The sequence below is a fragment of the Copadichromis virginalis genome, linkage group LG7 (genome assembly GCF_057382275.1).
Source record: "Copadichromis virginalis isolate Kocher_CV1m ecotype Utaka linkage group LG7, C_Virginalis_male_GT1.1, whole genome shotgun sequence".
In the NCBI taxonomy this organism is placed as follows: Eukaryota; Metazoa; Chordata; class Actinopteri; order Cichliformes; family Cichlidae; genus Copadichromis; species Copadichromis virginalis.
Window position 1 is genome coordinate 58,616,058 of NC_140624.1, and position 26,861 is coordinate 58,642,918.

Consider the following 26,861-nt stretch of genomic DNA (forward strand, 5'->3'; position numbering starts at 1 on the left):
TCGTGGCCAAAAATGGCCACCCCTTGTTTACAACTACAAAATGCTATAAAATTCATATATATTAAGAAAAATTTCCACTTTTTTTTACTTGATTTTTTAGATTAGCATCAGTGCTGTTCATGAAAATCAAAATTTCATTCAAATTCAGAATTCTAACCCTTTAAATACCAGTTAGATCACATAATCCTAGGAACTCATAAATGGAAAAAATCACAAAACCCCAATTTTTTTCCAAATAAAACATGCAAACTGAATTATTTTCTAACCATGATGGAGGTTAGATGCATAGCAATAAGTAAAAGTATCAATGAGTTTTATGTATCTTTGTTTTTTTTGGTGCAGTAACAGAAAAACAAAAAAACTCCCTCTCAGCTTGTTCGTGGCCAAAAATGGCCACCCCTGTTTACGTTTACAAAATACTATAAAATTAATATATATTAAAACATTTTTCTACTTTCATTGACTTGACATTTCACACCTGAGCCTCAACTCTCGTGGCCCGGTACCAAAGGACTCACGGACCGGGGGTTGGGGACCGCTGATCCAGATGAAGACGTGAGCCAAAGATCCTTTAAGTTTCATCTGATGAACTTACCTTTTCCTACATATGAAAAATGATGTGGTGTGAAGTAAATCGGGTTTGTATATATGTAGCCTCAGATGAGCATGAAATTTCATTTTTGACCTGCTTAATAGCAGTCTCAAATATTAAAGTCTTGGTGTTACAAAATCAATTGACATGTGCAGCAGCTGAAATAAGACACCAAAGGCCACTCTTAATACAGACAGAAGTCGGGTAGTCAAAAATCTCTTATTCTGCTTTTTGTATTCTGAACTTCTTGAGTGGACAGCCAACAATCCTACAAATAGACTAGAGGATGTGCTTGAAATGTTTGTTAAAACAAATAACTGGACCTTACTTGTTAAGCTCAATGTTCTGACTGTCACATGGAGTCTTTCAGGTTGTTTTACGTTTACTATCACAAATGAATGTTTTTTTCCCCTAATGAATATACATTTTAGGTCTAAAGTGTCTAAAATCTGCAGTTTTGGAATTTTTCATGTGGATAACAAAATTAAAAAACAGAAAAAAAACACTCCAAAAAAAAACAAGTGATACATGTCACGAAGGACTGACATAATTTGATTCATAAGACTTTATTTGATATTCACACACACCATATTAACGGTTTCAGATAGTTCATCAGCCATATTGATCAGTCTAAGGCAGGTGGTTTTGTATGCTGAATAAAAATCCTGTCGACAAACGTCAAATGTTACGTACGGTTCAAAATGACTCCCGTACAAGACTGTAGTAAGGTCTACTATTGACCAGTAAGAAACCACCACACTCACACTGCAATGGGGTCCACAAGATTTAGTTTTCTTCGTCCAAGTCAGACTACAGGCTGAGGACACAACTCCGGCCTGGAATCCAAGGCCCAAAGCCATGAACTTCTTCTTTTTGCATGTTGTTGTAAGTTAAAATCCTAATAAAACATCTAATTATATATTTACCTGCTGACTGCAAAACAGCCACCACACCTCCGGCTGTCACTTCTCCTCCATTAGAAGCTGCAGCAGACGACATCATGCCTGCAGCGCAGGAGCCTGCAGCTATTCCAGCTGAGTTGAAACCTGCAGCTCCCAGAAGAGCAGGAGCAGTGACTACAGCACCTACTGCAGGAAGACAAGACATGTATCAGACATGGATCGGGCTTTGATTCAAATTAGTTAAAGATAAATAAACTGCTTACTTGCTCCTGCAGCAGTACACACAGCTGTCACTATAACACAACATAAGAACACACATTAACATCTAACTGGGCCATAGCTCAGCACACAGCTGATCAAGGATTTAGATCAAGTAACTGAGCTACAGAGAAGACGGGGAGGCTCTACGCTACGATGGAGTTTTAGAGCCACAAGAAAAAAGTTGTTGATATGGACATTACTGTCCCACAACAAACTGCTATAATTACTGTTTCTGCTACAAAATTCCTTATTTAGATGAGTTAGTGAAACAAATTGATCAGCCATTGTGTGATACAACATTCAACTTCTTTATTACACGAGGATGTAACCATCGATAACCTTGCATCTGTCCATTAGATCGTGGCTCAAGAGTTGGCAGTTTGTCTTGTAATTGGAAGGTTGCCGGTTCAAGCCACGGCTCGGACAGTCTTGGTCGTTGTGTCCTTGGGCAAGACACTTCACCTACCGCCTACTAGTAGAGGCCAGAGGGCCCGATGGCGTGATATGGCAGCCTCGCTTCTGTCGGCCTGCCTCAGGGCAGCTGTGGCTACAACTGTAGCTTGCCTCCACTAGTGTGTGAATGTGAGAGTGAATGAATAGTGGAATTGTAAAGCGCTTTGAGGGTCTTGAAAAGCGCTATATAAATGCAATCCATTATTATTATTACCAGCCCTTTTTTGGTACAACCTAATACTTATCACCACACTGCGTTTATGAGCTAAAACCAGGGAGTTTTAGCTCATGAGCTAAAACTCCTGGTGAAAAGCATTTTAAAGTTGTGTTCTGGTTATTTTAGCTCATGTTTCCTTCTTGCTAAAACCAATTCTGAAGTACGGTTTCACCAACTCAGATGATATACAGTAGCAACCATGGCAGCTTGCCTTGAGACAGCTGTAATCTCCACATTTTGACTTTATTCTCAAAATGATCGATAATACCTTTCTTAACTTTGCCCTAATACTACATCGTATTATCCTCACTGCAGCACAGTTACATGTAATTGTTTCAGGAAGAAACACTTGGTTACTGATCATCAGGATGCTTCACAATGAATACATGTATTGATATGTATTTATGAGTTTTAGAGACAAAAATAAATAAATAAGCAAATAGGTTTGTTACCTGCCCGGCTGTGATGGCTAAGGCTGTCACTGAAACACAAGAAAGAAAATAAAAGATCTCACCACAGCTCAGTCTGGAATAATTAAGACATTATCTGTAATGCTAGAATCATCAACTCATATAATGTAGAGATGATCTGAAAAAGGCAGCTGTACTCACACTGTATATACATAACACTATTTATACCAATTCCATGTGCAATACTCAACTGTATATACATAACACTATTTATTACATATTACTTACGTCTTGTATATTGTACATTTTATATATATATATGTTTTTCCTCATGTTAATACTGTCCATATGTACATAGCGCTGCAGAACTGTACCCCCCCCCCCCCCCCCCCCCAGCATGTTTACACTGAGTATGAGATGCTCTGTACAACTGTATAGTGACAATAAAGGCATTCTATTCTATTCTATTCTATTCTATTCTATTCTATTCTATTCTATAGACCCATTGTTCCACTCAGGATGAGGAACCTAAGATTGGACTGTGTCTTAAACAGAAGTGAGCATCAGCTGTTATTTCCTGGATAATGAAACTGAATGGGCGTCACTGGGTCTATGAAGTAAATAAACTTCCTTTAGTCATCATAGAACAAGTGATTGTGAGGCTGGATCTCAGGAGGTTTGACATAGTTATTTATTTTATTTATTTTATGTTTTTTATTATGTATTTCACACACGTGTTATTTCAAGGATTGTTCTTTCTATTTTAATCCTTATGTTAAATCAACTGCTTAAAATAAACACAAACAAAAAGGAGGTTATGATACGGAGCGTGTTTGAATGTTATTTGGGTCACTGAAAATGTGTCTGCATTATGTGTGTCCATTCTTTGGGGTGTGGTATGCAACAGAAGAAAGACCGCAGGTACCAATTAGTGTAGAATTTCCTCACATACTTGAGTCATACCTTGATTCTGGTTTAATCTTGTTAAGAAAAATAGTGAGAAACAGAAATGGAAATAAAATGGGTGAGTATAAAAGGCTTATCACAGCAGACACAAGAGCAGAAGGTGAGAGGAGTTATAAAAACAACCAACGTTTGAGAAGCCCTGGACAGGAGATCCTATGAAATGGCAGCACTGGAGATCATGACAAGACACACGTTCAGGAAAGTTTATTACACTGCATTTAATCCCAGTCATTTTCAGAGAGAGATTAAAGGTTGAAGACTGATTTATAACAAGTCCCCACACAAACATAGATAAAGCACTAAAAGTGCCTCACTGACGAGCAAGAAGTGCAATAAATAACTGAGAAGTGATACATGCTGTATGGGCGTCGCACATATGACGAGTTAGGAGTGAGAACGTGTTGATCTGCAGGGAAGCAGGAGACTGTTGTTATAGAGTGGATTGAGGATTTTTATTCTTTATTTCTATTTTTCAAGACTTTGTGAATTGTCTTTTTTTAAATAACTTGGCTTACCCTTTTTGGTTTTGTTAATATTGGCAATAGTGTGAAGTACTATTGTTGGGTTAGAATATATTTATTATATAGGTCATCCAGTTAAGGTAAATGTCATGTTTTGAATTGTTAGAATCTGATGAGCATTATTTTATTTTATTTTTTGTTGTTTTGTTTTTCTGTTTTCCCCCTGAGAGATTACCACCTTAACGTGGTCAGGCGGTGTGATGGCTGCAGTTACAGCCACACAGTGGTAATATCAGTGTAGAGGCTTACACACAACACTGCATTCACATTGGTCTTTCTTTAAATATAAGGTTTAATTTACAGGATAATAAATAACTGGTTTTGGTCTCAGTTAGGTTTTTGTGTGCTTTACCCCTTTTTGTGATTTTTGTGGGCTGATCAGCCACTATTTAAGTTTCCCCCGTTGTCTTCTTTAGTGAGGTCAGTTTGTTTGAGGTATCAGTATTGGTTGTTGCTAACTTTGAGTAGAGTTCTGTTATTTTGACCTCTTTTATGGGCACATATGATTTTTTTTTTTTGTATAATTTAACCAACTATGTTGTTGGGTTAAGTTAAAAAAAACATGGGGGGGGGGGGGGGGGGGGGATGACTGTACTGCAGTGGCCCTGAGAGGCCAAATGCAAACCATCAAAAAGGAAAGTTATGAGTTTAATGTTAAAATACGAGAGCGTTTCTCTCGTATCTGTCCTGATACTGCTATTTCATCTGCTATAAACAATAACCATACACTATTATTGCAATCTATACTACAGCTCAAAAGTCTGTAGAGAATTAGAAATGTCTTATTTTCTGACAACAGTAAAAATCGTTTAGAAGTTTTACTAAATTAATCAGAAGCGTAAAGAAATATAAATAATTAACGGTAACATTTATCATAAATCACAAATGAGATTTAGTGGAATATCTACTTAGTGTTGTTGAGACTCTCCAATTCTTTTTGTCTCGGTAGAGATCACGCAGAGATGTTTCCAAATTTCACACAATCCTTTTATTACCCATTTTCCTTACAGATGCATCTGGAGATCAGCACACTGCATCCTGTGCAGTCCTACTCTAAAGGCTGATCTGAAGAGTTTCACACAACAGCTACAGTTATAGTCTCTGGTCTCCAATTTCTACAGTAAATCCCCCACAATGGAAAAACACTGGTAAAGTGGCCTGGGGTGCTGACACCCTGACCCCCATCTCCTTTTAAGGTAATGTACATTGGCAATTGTCTGCCCCTCACCCTCAGTAAATCTTGCTACTGTCCTGTGTTTGGGGTTAATTGCCCCACTTCCCTGCACCCCAGTTCTTTGTTCCCATCCCAGGACTATTTTCTATTTTCTAATCTTAAATCCTATCAACAACAAAATCATACTACGACACACACTAATAAACTACATTCACTATGACCTCAATACCTATTACACAGTCCATTATTTCTACAGTGTACTGTTATGAAAACAACAGAATGATGATGAGACACTGTGGTAAAGTCTTACAGGTATATTTGCAGATAGTTATCAATACAGGATAAACACTGTGGGCTCCAGGAGACGGGGCAGAGGTAGGGAAGGTTGTCTGGAGGCACACTCAGACACTGTCACAGAAGGTCATGGAGATCCGTAACACTGAAACGTCTGCACAGAAACAAAGAGTGAGCAACCCATCTTGCCTCAATGATTACCGCCCAGTAGCACTCACCCCCATCATCACTAAGTGCTTAGAGCGACTGGTCCTAGCACACTTCAAATCCTGTCTCCCCCCCACCCTGGACCCCCACCAATTCGCATACCGCCGGAACAGGAGCACAGAGGATGCAGTCTCCATCGCAATGCACTCTGTCCTCTCACACCTGGACAACAACAACACCTACGCCAGAATGCTGTTTATAGACTTCAGTTCAGCATTCAATACAATCCACCCCTCACAACTCATCAGGAAACTGACAGACCTGGGTATCAGTTCCCTCATCTGCAAATGGTTACTGGACTTCCTGACCAACCGCCCCCAACATGTCCGGCTGGATAACCGCTGCTCATCTACCATCACAATGAACACCGGTGTACCACAAGGCTGTGTGATGAGCCCTTTCCTCTACTCCCTCTTCACCCACGACTGCAGACCTGCTGATGGTTCCAACACCATCATTAAGTTTGCAGATGACACCACGGTGATTGGCCTCATCAGTGACAACGATGAGGCCGCCTACAGGGAGGAGGTGGATCGTCTGGCTGAGTGGTGCGACAGAAACAACCTGCTGCTTAACACCGAGAAGACCAAGGAGCTCATCGTGGACTACAGGAGGAATGCTGACCCACATCCACCCATCCACATTAAGGGGACGACTGTGGAGCGTGTGAGCAGCTTCAAGTTCCTGGGAGTCCACATCTCCGAGGATCTCACCTGGACGACCAACTGCTCCAAGCTGGTCAAGAAGGCTCACCAGCGCCTCTTCTTCTTGAGGACTCTGAGGAAGAACCACCTGTCCTCAGACATCCTGGTGAACTTCTATCGCTGCACCATCGAGAGCATCCTGACCAACTGTATAACAGTCTGGTACGGGAACTGCTCTGCCTCGGACCGGAAGGCGTTGCAGAGGGTCGTGAAAACTGCCCAGCGCATCGCCGGAGCACCACTTCCTGCCATAAAAGACATCTACAGGAAGCGGTGTCTGAAAAGGGCTGGGAAAATCATCAAAGACCCCAGTCACCCATCACATGGACTCTTCACCCTCCTGCCCTCTGGGAGGCGCCACAGGAGCCTCCGGACTAAGACCACCAGGTACCGGAACAGCTTCTTCCCCACAGCTGTCAGACTCCTGAACTCTGCCTCCTGACATCTGACCCACGTTAAACTCATGGACTGAACATACACACACCCACAATGGACAACTGTACCCTCAAACACAATAATAACATGGACTGAACCACCACTCACAACCACTAGCACTTTATACAGCCTCTGTAGAAACTATCTACACCCTCACTTATCTTAACTGCACTACTGTATAGCTCTGTGTAAATAATCATTCTGTACATTCGATAATTTTTAATCCTACAACTGTTTACAACTTGCATAGTTCCCATTTCTGTATAGCTGTATATCCCAGATTCTGTAAAGTTATTTATTTCATATTCTGTATAGTTTTTCATATTTATATCCTGTTCATATCCTGTACATAGCTTGTACTCACTACAGCCTGTACATACTTATAGTTATAGAATATTCACAACATACTTCATACCGTGTACATTATAACATACCATAATAGACCCATTTCTGTAATATACTCACATATCTATATTATTGCTAATATATATTGTAATATATCTATATCACTAAAGCACTTCTGGATGGATGCAAACTGCATTTCGTTGCCCTGTACCTGTGCATGTGCAATGACAATAAAGTTGAATTCTATTCTATTCTATTCTATTCTATTCAATTCAAAGGCAAGAACTGATGGAAAATGTGAAATGACTGTGGCATAATACGTTACCTTGGTACTGCAATGATCTGGTTGTTTAGAAGCCAGCATGAAGACCTCGCGAGGAACAGGCGAGTAATCAGCTGATTGTTCACAAGTGACTGAGGGACGGGAAGGTGGAGGAGCATCCCCTAAAAAAGACAAGCACACGGACAACAACACAGGCATACACCGAAAGAGGAGAGAGAAAGAAGCAGGCCAGCAAAAGAGAGCAAGGGAACCATGACATCTACTGAGGCCCATTTTTATTTGGTACATCGTATCACCAGATGTCAGTTTGTGATGTTAGATCCCAACTTGCAGGGAAGAAATCTTTTTCCAAAGATATCAGCACAAACCAAAATCATTGTGTGGATTAAAAAGAGCAAATTGTTGAAGTTTGTGATGGATCATTCCATTTTCTGTTTGCACTTGTCAGATGTGTTGCAGGTATATAACCATGTGATCAGTCCATACAGCAGTGATCGTTACTACAAATGGGCCCATGTATAAGTGTGTAGATATTTCCTAATACATCATGGGTGATTTAACATAAATGATTCATTAAACACACATCTGTGTAAACATTACTGATAAATTTCATGTAATATTATGTTAAAGTAAATGTAAATTATTAATTAAAAGATGACTGTTTCAATCTGACCACAAACCTTTGAGCAGTAGTGTCACGCTTATCAGTGGCTCATGATTGCTTAAGGCCTATGTCTGTACTTGACCACAGAGGCAGAGCATCATTCAACCTGCCAGCTGCCTATCTTGGGAGCTTTTCAAGGATGACAGACTCCACTTTCTCTGCAGCAAGACAGCTCATAACTTTTTTACAGTGTCTCCCTGTCCTCAGACTTCTATATATTCTTCTGTAATACATAACTATACACTATCATTGCAATCTACACTACAGCTCAAACGTTTGAAGTCAATTTTCACCTGGTTTATAACCATGTGATCTGTCCACACAGGAGTGATGGTTACTAAAAATGGGCCCATGTATAAGTGTGTAGACATTTCCTAATGCATCATGGGTGATTTAACATAAATGATTCATTTAACACACATCTGTGAAAACATTTCTGATCATTTTCATGTAATATTATGTTAAAAGTAAATGTAAATTATTAATTAAAAAGACGACAGTTTGAATCTGACCACAAACTTTTGAGCAGTAGTGTGTGTTGTATGCATGTGTCTGTCTGTATCTGATCAGGATTTTGTCATCAGTGTCAACAAAACGCTCATTTTTTTTAGCTGTTTCTATCATCAAAATTGAGTTGGAGTGTTTTAACACTGATGGCAATCTCTCCCTAACAAGTCCACTTTATTGCGTGCTCATTTTCTCCTATTAGTGGTTCATAGGAGTCTAACTAATGAACTGTATGCATGTTTCCTAATCTGTCACACTTATCAGTGGCTCATGGTTGCTTAAGGCCTATGTCTGTACTTGACCACAGAGGCAGAGCATCATTCAACCTGCCAGCTGCCTATCTTGGGAGCTTTTCAAGGATGACAGACTCCACTTTCTCTGCAGCAAGACAGCTCATAACTTTTTTACAGTGTCTCCCTGTCCTCAGACTTCTATATGTTCTTCTGTAATAGATAACTATACACTATCATTGCAATCTACACTACAGCTCAAACGTTTGAAGTCAATTTTCACCTGGTTTATAACCATGTGATCTGTCCACACAGCAGTGATGGCTACTAAAAATGGGCCCATGTATAAGTGTGTAGACATTTCCTAATGCATCATGGGTGATTTAACATAAATGATTCATTAAACACACATCTGTGAAAACATTTCTGATAAACTTTGCCTAATTTTATGTTATAGCAAATATAATTTTAAAATTAAGACAAGAATGTTTGAATCTGACCACAAACTTTTGAGCAGTAGTGTGTGTTGTATGCATGTGTCTGTCTGTATCTGATCAGGATTTTGTCATCAGTTTCAACAAAACGCTCATTTTTTAGCTGTTTCTATCATCAAAATTGAGTTGGAGTGTTTTAACTCTGGTGGCAATCTCTCCCTAACAAGTCCACTTTATTGCATGCTCATTTTCTCCTATTAGTGGCTCATACGTATATAATTAGGAAACATGCATTAAGTCAGTGGTCCTCAACCTTTTTTGCGCCACGGACCGGTTTATGCCCAAAAATATTTTCACGGACCGGCCTTTAAGGTGTCGCGGATAAATACAACAAAATAAAACTAGTACCGTTACCGAAAAAAAGAAGATTTATTCATAACACACTTGAAAAGACCCAGGGACAACGAGTTAATGATAAAAACGATAACAAAATAACGCTGAATACCGATAAAAACCCTGAAAACCATACATTTCACACCTGAGCCTCAACTCTCGCGGCCCGGTACCAAACGACTCACGGACCGGTACCGGTCCGAGGCCCGGGGGTTGGGGACCGCTGCATTAAGTGCACTAATTTCTCACACTTATCAGTGGCTCATGGTTGCTTAAGGCCTATGTCTGTACTTGACCACAGAGGCAGAGCATCATTCAACCTGCCAGCTGCCTATCTTGGGAGCTTTTCAAGGATGACAGACTCCACTTTCTCTGCAGCAAGACAGCTCATAACTTTTTTACAGTGTCTCCCTGTCCTCAGACTTCTATATATTCTTCTGTAATAGATAACTATACACTATCATTGCAGTCAATCTACACTACAGCTCAAAAGTTTGAAGTCAATTTTCACCTGGTTTATAACCATGTGATCTGTCCACACAGGAGTGATTGTTTCTAAAATTTGGCGCACGTATAAGTGTGTTGACATTTCCTAATGCATCATGGGTGATTTAACATAAATGATTCATTAAACACACATCTGTGAAAACATTTCTGATAATTTTCATGTAATATTATGTTAAAAGTAAATGTAAATTATTAATTAAAAGACAACTGTTTGAATCTGACCACAAACCTTTGAGCAGTAGTGTGTGTTGTATGCATGTGTCTGTCTGTATCTGATCAGGATTTTGTCATCAGTTTCAACAAGACGCTCATTTTTTAGCTGTTTCTATCATCAAAATTGAGTTGGAGTGTTTTAACTCTGATGGCAATCTCTCCCTAACAAGTCCACTTTATTGCGTGCTCATTTTCTCCTATTAGTGGCTCATACGTATATAATTAGGAAACATGCATTAAGTCAGTGGTCCTCAACCTTTTTTGCGCCACGGACCGGTTTATGCCCGACAATATTTTCACGGACCGGCCTTTAAGGTGTCGCGGATAAATACAACAAAATAAAACTAGTACCGGTACCGGAAAAAAGAGAAGATTTATTTATGACACACTTGAAAAGACCCAGGGACATCGAGTTAACGATAAAAACGATAACAAAATAACGCTGAATACCGATAAAAACCCTGAAAACCATACATTTCACACCTGAGCCTCAACTCTCGCGGCCCGGCACCAAACGACTCACGGACCGGCACCTTTCCGAGGCCCGGGGGTTGGGGACCGCTGCATTAAGTGCACTAATTTCTCACACTTATCAGTGGCTCATGGTTGCTTAAGGCCTATGTCTGTACTTGACCACAGAGGCAGAGCATCATTCAACCTGCCAGCTGCCTATCTTGGGAGCTTTTCAAGGATGACAGACTTCACTTTCTCTGCAGCAAGACAGCTCATAACTTTTTTACAGTGTCTCCCTGTCCTCAGACTTGTATATATTCTTCTGTAATACATAACTATACACTATCATTGCAATCTACACTACAGCTCAAACGTTTGAAGTCAGTTTTCACCTGGTTTATAACCATGTGATCTGTCCACACAGGAGTGATGGTTACTAAAAATGGGCCCATGTATAAGTGTGTAGACATTTCCTAATGCATCATGGGTGATTTAACATAAATGATTCATTAAACACACATCTGTGAAAACATTTCTGATATACTTTGCCTAATTTTATGTTATAGCAAATATAATTTTAAAATTAAGACAAGAATGTTTGAATCTGACCACAAACTTTTGAGCAGTAGTGTGTGTTGTATGCATGTGTCTGTCTGTATCTGATCAGGATTTTGTCATCAGTTTCAACAAAACGCTCATTTTTTAGCTGTTTCTGTCATCAAAATTGAGTTGGAGTGTTTTAACTCTGGTGGAAATCTCTCCCTAACAAGTCCACTTTATTGCATGCTCATTTTCTCCTATTAGTGGCTCATACGTATATAATTAGGAAACATGCATTAAGTCAGTAGTCCTCAACCTTTTTTGCGCCACGGACCGGTTTATGCCCAAAAATATTTTCACGGACCGGCCTTTAAGGTGTCGTGGATAAATACAACAAAATAAAACTAGTACCGGTACCGAAAAAAAGAAGATTTATTCATAACACACTTGAAAAGACCCAGGGACACCGAGTTAACGATAAAAACGATAACAAAATAACTCTGAATACCGATAAAAACCCTGAAAACCATACATTTCACAACTGAGCCTCAACTCTCGCGGACCGGTACCGGTCCGAGGCCCGGGGGTTGGGGACCGCTGCATTAAGTGCACTAATTTCTCACACTTATCAGTGGCTCATGGTTGCTTAAGGCCTATGTCTGTACTTGACCACAGAGGCAGAGCATCATTCAACCTGCCAGCTGCCTATCTTGGGAGCTTTTCAAGGATGACAGACTCCACTTTCTCTGCAGCAAGACAGCTCATAACTTTTTTACAGTGTCTCCCTGTCCTCAGACTTCTATATATTCTTCTGTAATAGATAACTATACACTATCATTGCAATCTACACTACAGCTCAAACGTTTGAAGTCAATTTTCACCTGGTTTATAACCATGTGATCTGTCCACACAGCAGTGATGGCTACTAAAAATGGGCCCATGTATAAGTGTGTAGACATTTCCTAATGCATCATGGGTGATTTAACATAAATGATTCATTAAACACACATCTGTGAAAACATTTCTGATAAACTTTGCCTAATTTTATGTTATAGCAAATATAATTTTAAAATTAAAACAAGAATGTTTGAATCTGACCACAAACCTTTGAGCAGTAGTGTGTGTTGTATGCATGTGTCTGTCTGTATCTGATAAGGATTTTGTCATCAGTGTCAACAAAACGCTAATTTTTTAGCTGGTTCTATCATCAAAATTGAGTTGGAGTGTTTTAACTCTGGTGGCAATCTCTCCCTAACAAGTCCACTTTATTGCGTGCTCATTTTCTCCTATTAGTTGCTCATACGTATATAATTAGGAAACATGCATTAAGTCAGTGGTCCTCAACCTTTTTTGCGCCACGGACCGGTTTATGCCCAACAATATTTTCACGGACCGGCCTTTAAGGTGTCGCGGATAAATACAACAAAATAAAACTAGTACCGGTACCGGAAAAAAAGAAGATTTATTTATGACACACTTGAACAGACCCAGGGACACCGAGTTAACGATAAAAACGATAACAAAATAACGCTGAATACCGATAAAAACCCTGAAAACCATACATTTCACACCTGAGCCTCAACTCTCGCGGCCCGGTACCAAACGACTCACGGACCGGCACCTTTCCGAGGCCCGGGGGTTGGGGACCGCTGCATTAAGTGCACTAATTTCTCACACTTATCAGTGGCTCATGGTTGCTTAAGGCCTATGTCTGTACTTGACCACAGAGGCAGAGCATCATTCAACCTGCCAGCTGCCTATCTTGGGAGCTTTTCAAGGATGACAGACTCCACTTTCTCTGCAGCAAGACAGCTCATAACTTTTTTACAGTGTCTCCCTGTCCTCAGACTTCTATATATTCTTCTGTAATAGATAACTATACACTATCATTGCAATCTACACTTCAGCTCAAAGGTTTGAAGTCAGTTTTCACCTGGTTTATAACCATGTGATCTGTCCACACAGCAGTGATGGTTACTAAAAATGGGCCCATGTATATGTGTGTAGACATTTCCTAATGCATCATGGGTGATTTAACATAAATGATTCATTAAACAAACATCTGTGAAAACATTTCTGATCATTTTCATGTAATATTATGTTAAAAGTAAATGTAAATTATTAATTAAAAAGACGACAGTTTGAATCTGACCACAAACCTTTGAGCAGTAGTGTGTGTTGTATGCATGTGTCTGTCTGTATCTGATCAGGATTTTGTCATCAGTGTCAACAAAACGCTCATTTTTTAGCTGTTTCTGTCATCAAAATTGAGTTGGAGTGTTTTAACTCTGGTGGCAATCTCTCCCTAACAAGTCCACTTTATTGCGTGCTCATTTTCTCCTATTAGTGGTTCATAGGAGTCTAACTAATGAACTGTATGCATGTTTCCTAATCTGTCACACTTATCAGTGGCTCATGGTTGCTTAAGGCCTATGTCTGTACTTGACCACAGAGGCAGAGCATCATTCAACCTGCCAGCTGCCTATCTTGGGAGCTTTTCAAGGATGACAGACTCCACTTTCTCTGCAGCAAGACAGCTCATAACTTTTTTACAGTGTCTCCCTGTCCTCAGACTTCTATATATTCTTCTGTAATAGATAACTATACACTATCATTGCAATCTACACTACAGCTCAAACGTTTGAAGTCAATTTTCACCTGGTTTATAACCATGTGATCTGTCCACACAGGAGTGATGGTTACTAAAAATGGGCCCATGTATAAGTGTGTAGACATTTCCTAATGCATCATGGGTGATTTAACATAAATGATTCATTAAACACACATCTGTGAAAACATTTCTGATAAACTTTGCCTAATTTTATGTTATAGCAAATATAATTTTAAAATTAAGACAAGAATGTTTGAATCTGACCACAAACTTTTGAGCAGTAGTGTGTGTTGTATGCATGTGTCTGTCTGTATCTGATCAGGATTTTGTCATCAGTTTCAACAAAACGCTCATTTTTTAGCTGTTTCTGTCATCAAAATTGAGTTGGAGTGTTTTAACTCTTGTGGCAATCTCTCCCTAACAAGTCCACTTTATTGCGTGCTCATTTTCTCCTACTAGTGGCTCATACGTATATAATTAGGAAACATGCATTAAGTCAGTAGTCCTCAACCTTTTTTGCGCCACGGACCGGTTTATGCCCAAAAATATTTTCACGGACCGGCCTTTAAGGTGTCGTGGATAAATACAACAAAATAAAACTAGTACCGGTACCGAAAAAAAGAAGATTTATTCATAACACACTTGAAAAGACCCAGGGACACCGAGTTAACGATAAAAACGATAACAAAATAACGCTGAATACCGATAAAAACCCTGAAAACCATACATTTCACACCTGAGCCTCAACTCTCGCGGCCCGGCACCAAACGACTCACGGACCGGCACCGATCCGAGGCCCGGGGGTTGGGGACCGCTGCATTAAGTGCACTAATTTCTCACACTTATCAGTGGCTCATGGTTGCTTAAGGCCTATGTCTGTACTTGACCACAGAGGCAGAGCATCATTCAACCTGCCAGCTGCCTATCTTGGGAGCTTTTCAAGGATGACAGACTCCACTTTCTCTGCAGCAAGACAGCTCATAACTTTTTTACAGTGTCTCCATGTCCTCATACTTCTATATATTCTTCTGTAATACATAACTATACACTATCATTGCAATCTACACTACAGCTCAAACGTTTGAAGTCAGTTTTCACCTGGTTTATAACCATGTGATCTGTCCACACAGCAGTGATGGTTACTAAAAATGGGCCCATGTATAAGTGTGTAGACATTTCCTAATGCATCATGGGTGATTTAACATAAATGATTCATTTAACACACATCTGTGAAAACATTTCTGATCATTTTCATGTAATATTATGTTAAAAGTAAATGTAAATTATTAATTAAAAAGACGACAGTTTGAATTTGACCACAAACCTTTGAGCAGTAGTGTGTGCTGTATGCATGTGTCTGTCTGTATCTGATCAGGATTTTGTCATCAGTGTCAACAAAACGCTCATTTTTTAGCTGTTTCTGTCATCAAAATTTGAGTTGGAGTGTTTTTACACTGATGGCAATCTCTCCCTAACAAGTCCACTTTATTGCGTGCTCATTTTCTCCTATTAGTGGTTCATAGGAGTCTAACTAATGAACTGTATGCATGTTTCCTAATCTGTCACACTTATCAGTGGCTCATGGTTGCTTAAGGCCTATGTCTGTACTTGACCACAGAGGCAGAGCATCATTCAACCTGCCAGCTGCCTATCTTGGGAGCTTTTCAAGGATGACAGACTCCACTTTCTCTGCAGCAAGACAGCTCATAACTTTTTTACAGTGTCTCCCTGTCCTCAGACTTCTATATATTCTTCTGTAATAGATAACTATACACTATCATTGCAATCTACACTACAGCTCAAACGTTTGAAGTCAATTTTCACCTGGTTTATAACCATGTGATCTGTCCACACAGCAGTGATGGCTACTAAAAATGGGCCCATGTATAAGTGTGTAGACATTTCCTAATGCATCATGGGTGATTTAACATAAATGATTCATTAAACACACATCTGTGAAAACATTTCTGATAAACTTTGCCTAATTTTATGTTATAGCAAATATAATTTTAAAATTAAGACAAGAATGTTTGAATCTGACCACAAACTTTTGAGCAGTAGTGTGTGTTGTATGCATGTGTCTGTCTGTATCTGATCAGGATTTTGTCATCAGTTTCAACAAAACGCTAATTTTTTAGCTGTTTCTGTCATCAAAATTGAGTTGGAGTGTTTTAACTCTGATGGCAATCTCTCCCTAACAAGTCCACTTTATTGCGTGCTCATTTTCTCCTATTAGTGGCTCATACGTATATAATTAGGAAACATGCATTAAGTCAGTGGTCCTCAACCTTTTTTGCGCCACGGACCGGTTTATGCCCGACAATATTTTCACAGACCGGCCTTTAAGGTGTCGCGGATAAATACAACAAAATAAAACTAGTACCGGTACCGAAAAAAAGAAGATTTATTTATGACACACTTGAAAAGACCCAGGGACACCGAGTTAACGATAAAAACGATAACAAAATAACGCTGAATACCGATAAAAACCCTGAAAACCATACATTTCACACCTGAGCCTCAACTCTCGCGGCCCGGTACCAAACGACTCACGGACCGGCACCTTTCCGAGGCCCGGGGGTTGGGGACCGCTGCATTAAGTGCACTAATTTCTCACACTTATCAGTGGCTCATGGTTGCTTAAGGCCTATGTCTGTACTTGACCACAGAGGCAGAGCATCATTCAACCTGCCAGCTGCCTATCTTGGGAGCTTTTCAAGGATGACAGACTCCACTTTCTCTGCAGCAAGACAGCTCATAACTTTTTTACAGTGTCTCCCTGTCCTCAGACTTCTATATATTCTTCTGTAATAGATAACTATACACTATCATTGCAATCTACACTACAGCTCAAAGGTTTGAAGTCAATTTTCACCTGGTTTATAACCATGTGATCTGTCCACACAGCAGTGATGGTTACTAAAAATGGGCCCATGTATAAGTGTGTAGACATTTCCTAATGCATCATGGGTGATTTAACATAAATGATTCATTAAACACACATCTGTGAAAACATTTCTGATCATTTTCATGTAATATTATGTTAAAAGTAAATGTAAATTATTAATTAAAAAGACGACAGTTTGAATCTGACCACAAACCTTTGAGCAGTAGTGTGTGTTGTATGCATGTGTCTGTCTGTATCTGATCAGGATTTTGTCATCAGTGTCAACAAAACGCTCATTTTTTAGCTGTTTCTGTCATCAAAATTTGAGTTGGAGTGTTTTTACACTGATGGCAATCTCTCCCTAACAAGTCCACTTTATTGCGTGCTCATTTTCTCCTATTAGTGGTTCATAGGAGTCTAACTAATGAACTGTATGCATGTTTCCTAATCTGTCACACTTATCAGTGGCTCATGGTTGCTTAAGGCCTATGTCTGTACTTGACCACAGAGGCAGAGCATCATTCAACCTGCCAGCTGCCTATCTTGGGAGCTTTTCAAGGATGACAGACTCCACTTTCTCTGCAGCAAGACAGCTCATAACTTTTTTACAGTGTCTCCCTGTCCTCAGACTTCTATATATTCTTCTGTAATAGATAACTATACACTGTCATTGCAATCTACACTACAGCTCAAACGTTTGAAGTCAATTTTCACCTGGTTTATAACCATGTGATCTGTCCACACAGGAGTGATGGCTACTAAAAATGGGCCCATGTATAAGTGTGTAGACATTTCCTAATGCATCATGGGTGATTTAACATAAATGATTCATTAAACACACATCTGTGAAAACATTTCTGATAAACTTTGCCTAATTTTATGTTATAGCAAATATAATTTTAAAATTAAAACAAGAATATTTGATTCTGACCACAAACTTTTGAGCTGTAGTGTGTGTTGTATGCATGTGTCTGTCTGTATCTGATCAGGATTTTGTCATCAGTGTCAACAAAACGCTCATTTTTTAGCTGTTTCTATCATCAAAATTGAGTTGGAGTGTTTTAACTCTGGTGGCAATCTCTCCCTAACAAGTCCACTTTATTGCGTGCTCATTTTCTCCTATTAGTGGCTCATACGTATATAATTAGGAAACATGCATTAAGTCAGTAGTCCTCAACCTTTTTTGCGCCACGGACCGGTTTATGCCCGACAATATTTTCATGGACCGGCCTTAAGGTGTCGCGGATAAATACAACAAAATAAAACTAGTACCGGTACCAGAAAAAAAGAAGATTTATTTATGACACACTTGAAAAGACCCAGGGACACCGAGTTAACGATAAAAACGATAACAAAATAACGCTGAATACCGATAAAAACCCTGAAAACCATACATTTCACACCTGAGCCTCAACTCTCGCGGCCCGGTACCAAACGACTCACGGACCGGCACCTTTCCGAGGCCCGGGGGTTGGGGACCGCTGCATTAAGTGCACTAATTTCTCACACTTATCAGTGGCTCATGGTTGCTTAAGGCCTATGTCTGTACTTGACCACAGAGGCAGAGCATCATTCAACCTGCCAGCTGCCTATCTTGGGAGCTTTTCAAGGATGACAGACTCCACTTTCTCTGCAGCAAGACAGCTCATAACTTTTTTACAGTGTCTCCCTGTCCTCATACTTCTATATATTCTTCTGTAATAGATAACTATACACTATCATTGCAATCTACACTACAGCTCAAAGGTTTGAAGTCAGTTTTCACCTGGTTTATAACCATGTGATCTGTCCACACAGCAGTGATGGTTACTAAAAATGGGCCCATGTATATGTGTGTAGACATTTCCTAATGCATCATGGGTGATTTAACATAAATGATTCATTAAACACACATCTGTGAAAACATTTCTGATCATTTTCATGTAATATTATGTTAAAAGTAAATGTAAATTATTAATTAAAAAGACGACAGTTTGAATCTGACCACAAACCTTTGAGCAGTAGTGTGTGTTGTATGCATGTGTCTGTCTGTATCTGATCAGGATTTTGTCATCAGTGTCAACAAAACGCTCATTTTTTAGCTGTTTCTATCATCAAAATTGAGTTGGAGTGTTTTAACTCTGATGGCAATCTCTCCCTAACAAGTCCACTTTATTGCGTGCTCATTTTCTCCTATTAGTGGTTCATAGGAGTCTAACTAATGAACTGTATGCATGTTTCCTAATCTGTCACACTTATCAGTGGCTCATGGTTGCTTAAGGCCTATGTCTGTACTTGACCACAGAGGCAGAGCATCATTCAACCTGCCAGCTGCCTATCTTGGGAGCTTTTCAAGGATGACAGACTCCACTTTCTCTGCAGCAAGACAGCTCATAACTTTTTTACAGTGTCTCCCTGTCCTCAGACTTCTATATATTCTTCTGTAATAGATAACTATACACTATCATTGCAATCTACACTACAGCTCAAACGTTTGAAGTCAATTTTCACCTGGTTTATAACCATGTGATCTGTCCACACAGCAGTGATGGCTACTAAAAATGGGCCCATGTATAAGTGTGTAGACATTTCCTAATGCATCATGGGTGATTTAACATAAATGATTCATTAAACACACATCTGTGAAAACATTTCTGATAAACTTTGCCTAATTTTATGTTATAGCAAATATAATTTTAAAATTAAGACAAGAATGTTTGAATCTGACCACAAACTTTTGAGCAGTAGTGTGTGTTGTATGCATGTGTCTGTCTGTATCTGATCAGGATTTTGTCATCAGTTTCAACAAAACGCTCATTTTTTAGCTGTTTCTGTCATCAAAATTGAGTTGGAGTGTTTTAACTCTGATGGCAATCTCTCCCTAACAAGTCCACTTTATTGCGTGCTCATTTTCTCCTATTAGTGGCTCATACGTATATAATTAGGAAACATGCATTAAGTCAGTGGTCCTCAACCTTTTTTGCGCCACGGACCGGTTTATGCCCGACAATATTTTCATGGACCGGCCTTTAAGGTGTCGCGGATAAATACAACAAAATAAAACTAGTACCGGTACCGGAAAAAAAGAAGATTTATTTATGACACACTTGAAAAGACCCAGGGACACCGAGTTAACGATAAAAACGATAACAAAATAACTCTGAATACCGATAAAAACCCTGAAAACCATACATTTCACACCTGAGCCTCAACTCTCGCGGCCCGGTACCAAACGACTCACGGACCGGCACCTTTCCGAGGCCCGGGGGTTGGGGACCGCTGCATTAAGTGCACTAATTTCTCACACTTATCAGTGGCTCATGGTTGCTTAAGGCCTATGTCTGTACTTGACCACAGAGGCAGAGCATCATTCAACCTGCCAGCTGCCTATCTTGGGAGCTTTTCAAGGATGACAGACTCCACTTTCTCTGCAGCAAGACAGCTCATAACTTTTTTACAGTGTCTCCATGTCCTCATACTTCTATATGTTCTTCTGTAATACATAACTATACACTATCATTGCAATCTACACTACAGCTCAAACGTTTGAAGTCAGTTTTCACCTGGTTTATAACCATGTGATCTGTCCACACAGCAGTGATGGATACTAAAAATGGGCCCATGTATAAGTGTGTAGACATTTCCTAATGCATCATGGGTGATTTAACATAAATGATTCATTTAACACACATCTGTGAAAACATTTCTGATCATTTTCATGTAATATTATGTTAAAAGTAAATGTAAATTATTAATTAAAAAGACGACAGTTTGAATCTGACCACAAACCTTTGAGCAGTAGTGTGTGTTGTATGCATGTGTCTGTCTGTATCTGATCAGGATTTTGTCATCAGTGTCAACAAAACGCTCATTTTTTAGCTGTTTCTGTCATCAAAATTGAGTTGGAGTGTTTTAACTCTGGTGGCAATCTCTCCCTAACAAGTCCACTTTATTGCGTGCTCATTTTCTCCTATTAGTGGTTCATAGGAGTCTAACTAATGAACTGTATGCATGTTTCCTAATCTGTCACACTTATCAGTGGCTCATGGTTGCTTAAGGCCTATGTCTGTACTTGACCACAGAGGCAGAGCATCATTCAACCTGCCAGCTGCCTATCTTGGGAGCTTTTCAAGGATGACAGACTCCACTTTCTCTGCAGCAAGACAGCTCATAACTTTTTTACAGTGTCTCCCTGTCCTCAGACTTCTATATATTCTTCTGTAATAGATAACTATACACTGTCATTGCAATCTACACTACAGCTCAAACGTTTGAAGTCAATTTTCACCTGGTTTATAACCATGTGATCTGTCCACACAGGAGTGATGGCTACTAAAAATGGGCCCATGTATAAGTGTGTAGACATTTCCTAATGCATCATGGGTGATTTAACATAAATGATTCATTAAACACACATCTGTGAAAACATTTCTGATAAACTTTGCCTAATTTTATGTTATAGCAAATATAATTTTAAAATTAAAACAAGAATGTTTGAAACTGACCACAAACTTTTGAGCAGTAGTGTGTGTTGTATGCGTGTGTCTGTCTGTATCTGATCAGGATTTTGTCATCAGTGTCAACAAAACGCTCATTTTTTAGCTGTTTCTATCATCAAAATTGAGTTGGAGTGTTTTAACTCTGGTGGCAATCTCTCCCTAACAAGTCCACTTTATTGCGTGCTCATTTTCTCCTATTAGTGGCTCATACGTATATAATTAGGAAACATGCATTAAGTCAGTGGTCCTCAACATTTTTTGCGCCACGGACCGGTTTATGCCCGACAATATTTTCATGGACCGGCCTTAAGGTGTCGCGGATAAATACAACAAAATAAAACTAGTACCGGTACCGGAAAAAAAGAAGATTTATTTATGACACACTTGAAAAGACCCAGGGACACCGAGTTAACGATAAAAACGATAACAAAATAACTCTGAATACCGATAAAAACCCTGAAAACCATACATTTCACAACTGAGCCTCAACTCTCGCGGACCGGCACCTTTCCGAGGCCCGGGGGTTGGTGACCGCTGCATTAAGTGCACTAATTTCTCACACTTATCAGTGGCTCATGGTTGCTTAAGGCCTATGTCTGTACTTGACCACAGAGGCAGAGCATCATTCAACCTGCCAGCTGCCTATCTTGGGAGCTTTTCAAGGATGACAGACTCCACTTTCTCTGCAGCAAGACAGCTCATAACTTTTTTACAGTGTCTCCCTGTCCTCAGACTTGTATATGTTCTTCTGTAATAGATAACTATACACTATCATTGCAATCTACACTACAGCTCAAACGTTTGAAGTCAATTTTCACCTGGTTTATAACCATGTGATCTGTCCACACAGCAGTGATGGCTACTAAAAATGGGCCCATGTATAAGTGTGTAGACATTTCCTAATGCATCATGGGTGATTTAACATAAATGATTCATTAAACACACATCTGTGAAAACATTTCTGATAAACTTTGCCTAATTTTATGTTATAGCAAATATAATTTTAAAATTAAAACAAGAATGTTTGAAACTGACCACAAACTTTTGAGCAGTAGTGTGTGTTGTATGCATGTGTCTGTCTGTATCTGATCAGGATTTTGTCATCAGTGTCAACAAAACGCTCATTTTTTAGCTGTTTCTATCATCAAAAATTGAGTTGGAGTGTTTTAACTCTGATGGCAATCTCTCCCTAACAAGTCCACTTTATTGCGTGCTCATTTTCTCCTATTAGTGGTTCATAGGAGTCTAACTAATGAACTGTATGCATGTTTCCTAATCTGTCACACTTATCAGTGGCTCATGGTTGCTTAAGGCCTATGTCTGTACTTGACCACAGAGGCAGAGCATCATTCAACCTGCCAGCTGCCTATCTTGGGAGCTTTTCAAGGATGACAGACTCCACTTTCTCTGCAGCAAGACAGCTCATAACTTTTTTACAGTGTCTCCCTGTCCTCATACTTCTATATGTTCTTCTGTAATAGATAACTATACACTATCATTGCAATCTACACTACAGCTCAAAGGTTTGAAGTCAGTTTTCAGCTGGTTTATAACCATGTGATCTGTCCACACAGGAGTGATGGCTACTAAAAATGGGCCCATGTATAAGTGTGTAGACATTTCCTAATGCATCATGGGTGATTTAACATAAATGATTCATTAAACACACATCTGTGAAAACATTTCTGATAAACTTTGCCTAATTTTATGTTATAGCAAATATAATTTTAAAATTAAGACAAGAATGTTTGAATCTGACCACAAACTTTTGAGCAGTAGTGTGTGTTGTATGCATGTGTCTGTCTGTATCTGATCAGGATTTTGTCATCAGTTTCAACAAAACGCTCATTTTTTAGCTGTTTCTATCATCAAAATATAGTTGGAGTGTTTTAACTCTGGTGGCAATCTCTCCCTAACAAGTCCACTTTATTGCGTGCTCATTTTCTCCTATTAGTGGCTCATACGTATATAATTAGGAAACATGCATTAAGTCAGTAGTCCTCAACCTTTTTTGCGCCACGGACCGGTTTATGCCAAAAAATATTTTCACGGACCGGCCTTTAAGGTGTCGCGGATAAATACAACAAAATAAAACTAGTACCGGTACCGAAAAAAAGATTTATTCATAACACACTTGAAAAGACCCAGGGACACCGAGTTAACGATAAAAACGATAACAAAATAACGCTGAATACCGATAAAAACCCTGAAAACCATACATTTCACACCTGAGCCTCAACTCTCGCGGCCCGGTACCAAACGACTCACGGACCGGCACCGATCCGAGGCCCGGGGGTTGGGGACCGCTGCATTAAGTGCACTAATTTCTCACACTTATCAGTGGCTCATGGTTGCTTAAGGCCTATGTCTGTACTTGACCACAGAGGCAGAGCATCATTCAACCTGCCAGCTGCCTATCTTGGGAGCTTTTCAAGGATGACAGACTCCACTTTCTCTGCAGCAAGACAGCTCATAACTTTTTTACAGTGTCTCCCTGTCCTCAGACTTCTATATATTCTTCTGTAATAGATAACTATACACTATCATTGCAATCTACACTACAGCTCAAACGTTTGAAGTCAATTTTCACCTGGTTTATAACCATGTGATCTGTCCACACAGCAGTGATGGCTACTAAAAATGGGCCCATGTATAAGTGTGTAGACATTTCCTAATGCATCATGGGTGATTTAACATAAATGATTCATTAAACACACATCTGTGAAAACATTTCTGATAAACTTTGCCTAATTTTATGTTATAGCAAATATAATTTTAAAATTAAGACAAGAATGTTTGAATCTGACCACAAACTTTTGAGCAGTAGTGTGTGTTGTATGCATGTGTCTGTCTGTATCTGATCAGGATTTTGTCATCAGTTTCAACAAAACGCTCATTTTTTAGCTGTTTCTGTCATCAAAATTGAGTTGGAGTGTTTTAACTCTGATGGCAATCTCTCCCTAACAAGTCCACTTTATTGCGTGCTCATTTTCTCCTATTAGTGGCTCATACGTATATAATTAGGAAACATGCATTAAGTCAGTGGTCCTCAACCTTTTTTGCGCCACGGACCGGTTTATGCCCGACAATATTTTCATGGACCGGCCTTTAAGGTGTCGCGGATAAATACAACAAAATAAAACTAGTACCGGTACCGGAAAAAAAGAAGATTTATTTATGACACACTTGAAAAGACCCAGGGACACCGAGTTAACGATAAAAACGATAACAAAATAACTCTGAATACCGATAAAAACCCTGAAAACCATACATTTCACAACTGAGCCTCAACTCTCGCGGCCCGGTACCAAACGACTCACGGACTGGCACCTTTCCGAGGCCCGGGGGTTGGGGACCGCTGCATTAAGTGCACTAATTTCTCACACTTATCAGTGGCTCATGGTTGCTTAAGGCCTATGTCTGTACTTGACCACAGAGGCAGAGCATCATTCAACCTGCCAGCTGCCTATCTTGGGAGCTTTTCAAGGATGACAGACTCCACTTTCTCTGCAGCAAGACAGCTCATAACTTTTTTACAGTGTCTCCATGTCCTCATACATCTATATGTTCTTCTGTAATACATAACTATACACTATCATTGCAATCTACACTACAGCTCAAACGTTTGAAGTCAGTTTTCACCTGGTTTATAACCATGTGATCTGTCCACACAGCAGTGATGGATACTAAAAATGGGCCCATGTATAAGTGTGTAGACATTTCCTAATGCATCATGGGTGATTTAACATAAATGATTCATTTAACACACATCTGTGAAAACATTTCTGATCATTTTCATGTAATATTATGTTAAAAGTAAATGTAAATTATTAATTAAAAAGACGACAGTTTGAATCTGACCACAAACCTTTGAGCAGTAGTGTGTGTTGTATGCATGTGTCTGTCTGTATCTGATCAGGATTTTGTCATCAGTGTCAACAAAACGCTCATTTTTTAGCTGTTTCTGTCATCAAAATTTGAGTTGGAGTGTTTTTACACTGATGGCAATCTCTCCCTAACAAGTCCACTTTATTGCGTGCTCATTTTCTCCTATTAGTGGTTCATAGGAGTCTAACTAATGAACTGTATGCATGTTTCCTAATCTGTCACACTTATCAGTGGCTCATGGTTGCTTAAGGCCTATGTCTGTACTTGACCACAGAGGCAGAGCATCATTCAACCTGCCAGCTGCCTATCTTGGGAGCTTTTCAAGGATGACAGACTCCACTTTCTCTGCAGCAAGACAGCTCATAACTTTTTTACAGTGTCTCCCTGTCCTCAGACTTCTATATATTCTTCTGTAATAGATAACTATACACTATCATTGCAATCTACACTACAGCTCAAAGGTTTGAAGTCAATTTTCACCTGGTTTATAACCATGTGATCTGTCCACACAGCAGTGATGGCTACTAAAAATGGGCCCATGTATAAGTGTGTAGACATTTCCTAATGCATCATGGGTGATTTAACATAAATGATTCATTAAACACACATCTGTGAAAACATTTCTGATAAACTTTGCCTAATTTTATGTTATAGCAAATATAATTTTAAAATTAAAACGAGAATGTTTGAATCTGACCACAAACCTTTGAGCAGTAGTGTGTGTTGTATGCATGTGTCTGTCTGTATCTGATCAGGATTTTGTCATCAGTGTCAACAAAACGCTAATTTTTTAGCTGGTTCTATCATCAAAATTGAGTTGGAGTGTTTTAACTCTGGTGGCAATCTCTCCCTAACAAGTCCACTTTATTGCGTGCTCATTTTCTCCTATTAGTTGCTCATACGTATATAATTAGGAAACATGCATTAAGTCAGTGGTCCTCAACCTTTTTTGCGCCACGGACCGGTTTATGCCCGACAATATTTTCACGGACCGGCCTTTAAGGTGTCGCGGATAAATACAACAAAATAAAACTAGTACCGGTACCGGAAAAAAAGAAGATTTATTTATGACACACTTGAACAGACCCAGGGACACCGAGTTAACGATAAAAACGATAACAAAATAACGCTGAATACCGATAAAAACCCTGAAAACCATACATTTCACACCTGAGCCTCAACTCTCGCGGCCCGGTACCAAACGACTCACGGACCGGTATCGGTCCGAGGCCCGGGGGATGGGGACCGCTGCATTAAGTGCACTAATTTCTCACACTTATCAGTGGCTCATG

The 26,861-nt window shown here is 39.5% G+C and overlaps 1 long non-coding RNA gene across 3 annotated transcripts in view; it reads right to left on the reverse strand.

The window, feature by feature from the left end:
• Window positions 1–1,148: 1,148 nt before the first annotated feature.
• The window catches only part of LOC146706331 (uncharacterized), a 30,220-nt gene continuing 4,507 nt past the window's right edge, over window positions 1,149–26,861 (reverse strand). The window contains exons 1-4 of one of the 3 annotated variants that reach the window (XR_014921510.1): window positions 7,807–8,088; window positions 5,807–5,944; window positions 1,758–2,906; window positions 1,149–1,680 (exon numbers count right to left, since the gene is read on the reverse strand). This is a non-coding gene — a long non-coding RNA (uncharacterized LOC146706331). Of the gene's footprint in view, window positions 2,907–5,806; window positions 5,945–7,806; window positions 8,089–26,861 lie in introns of those variants that run through there. The other 2 variants (XR_014921511.1, XR_014921509.1) reach the window with 2 other exon arrangements.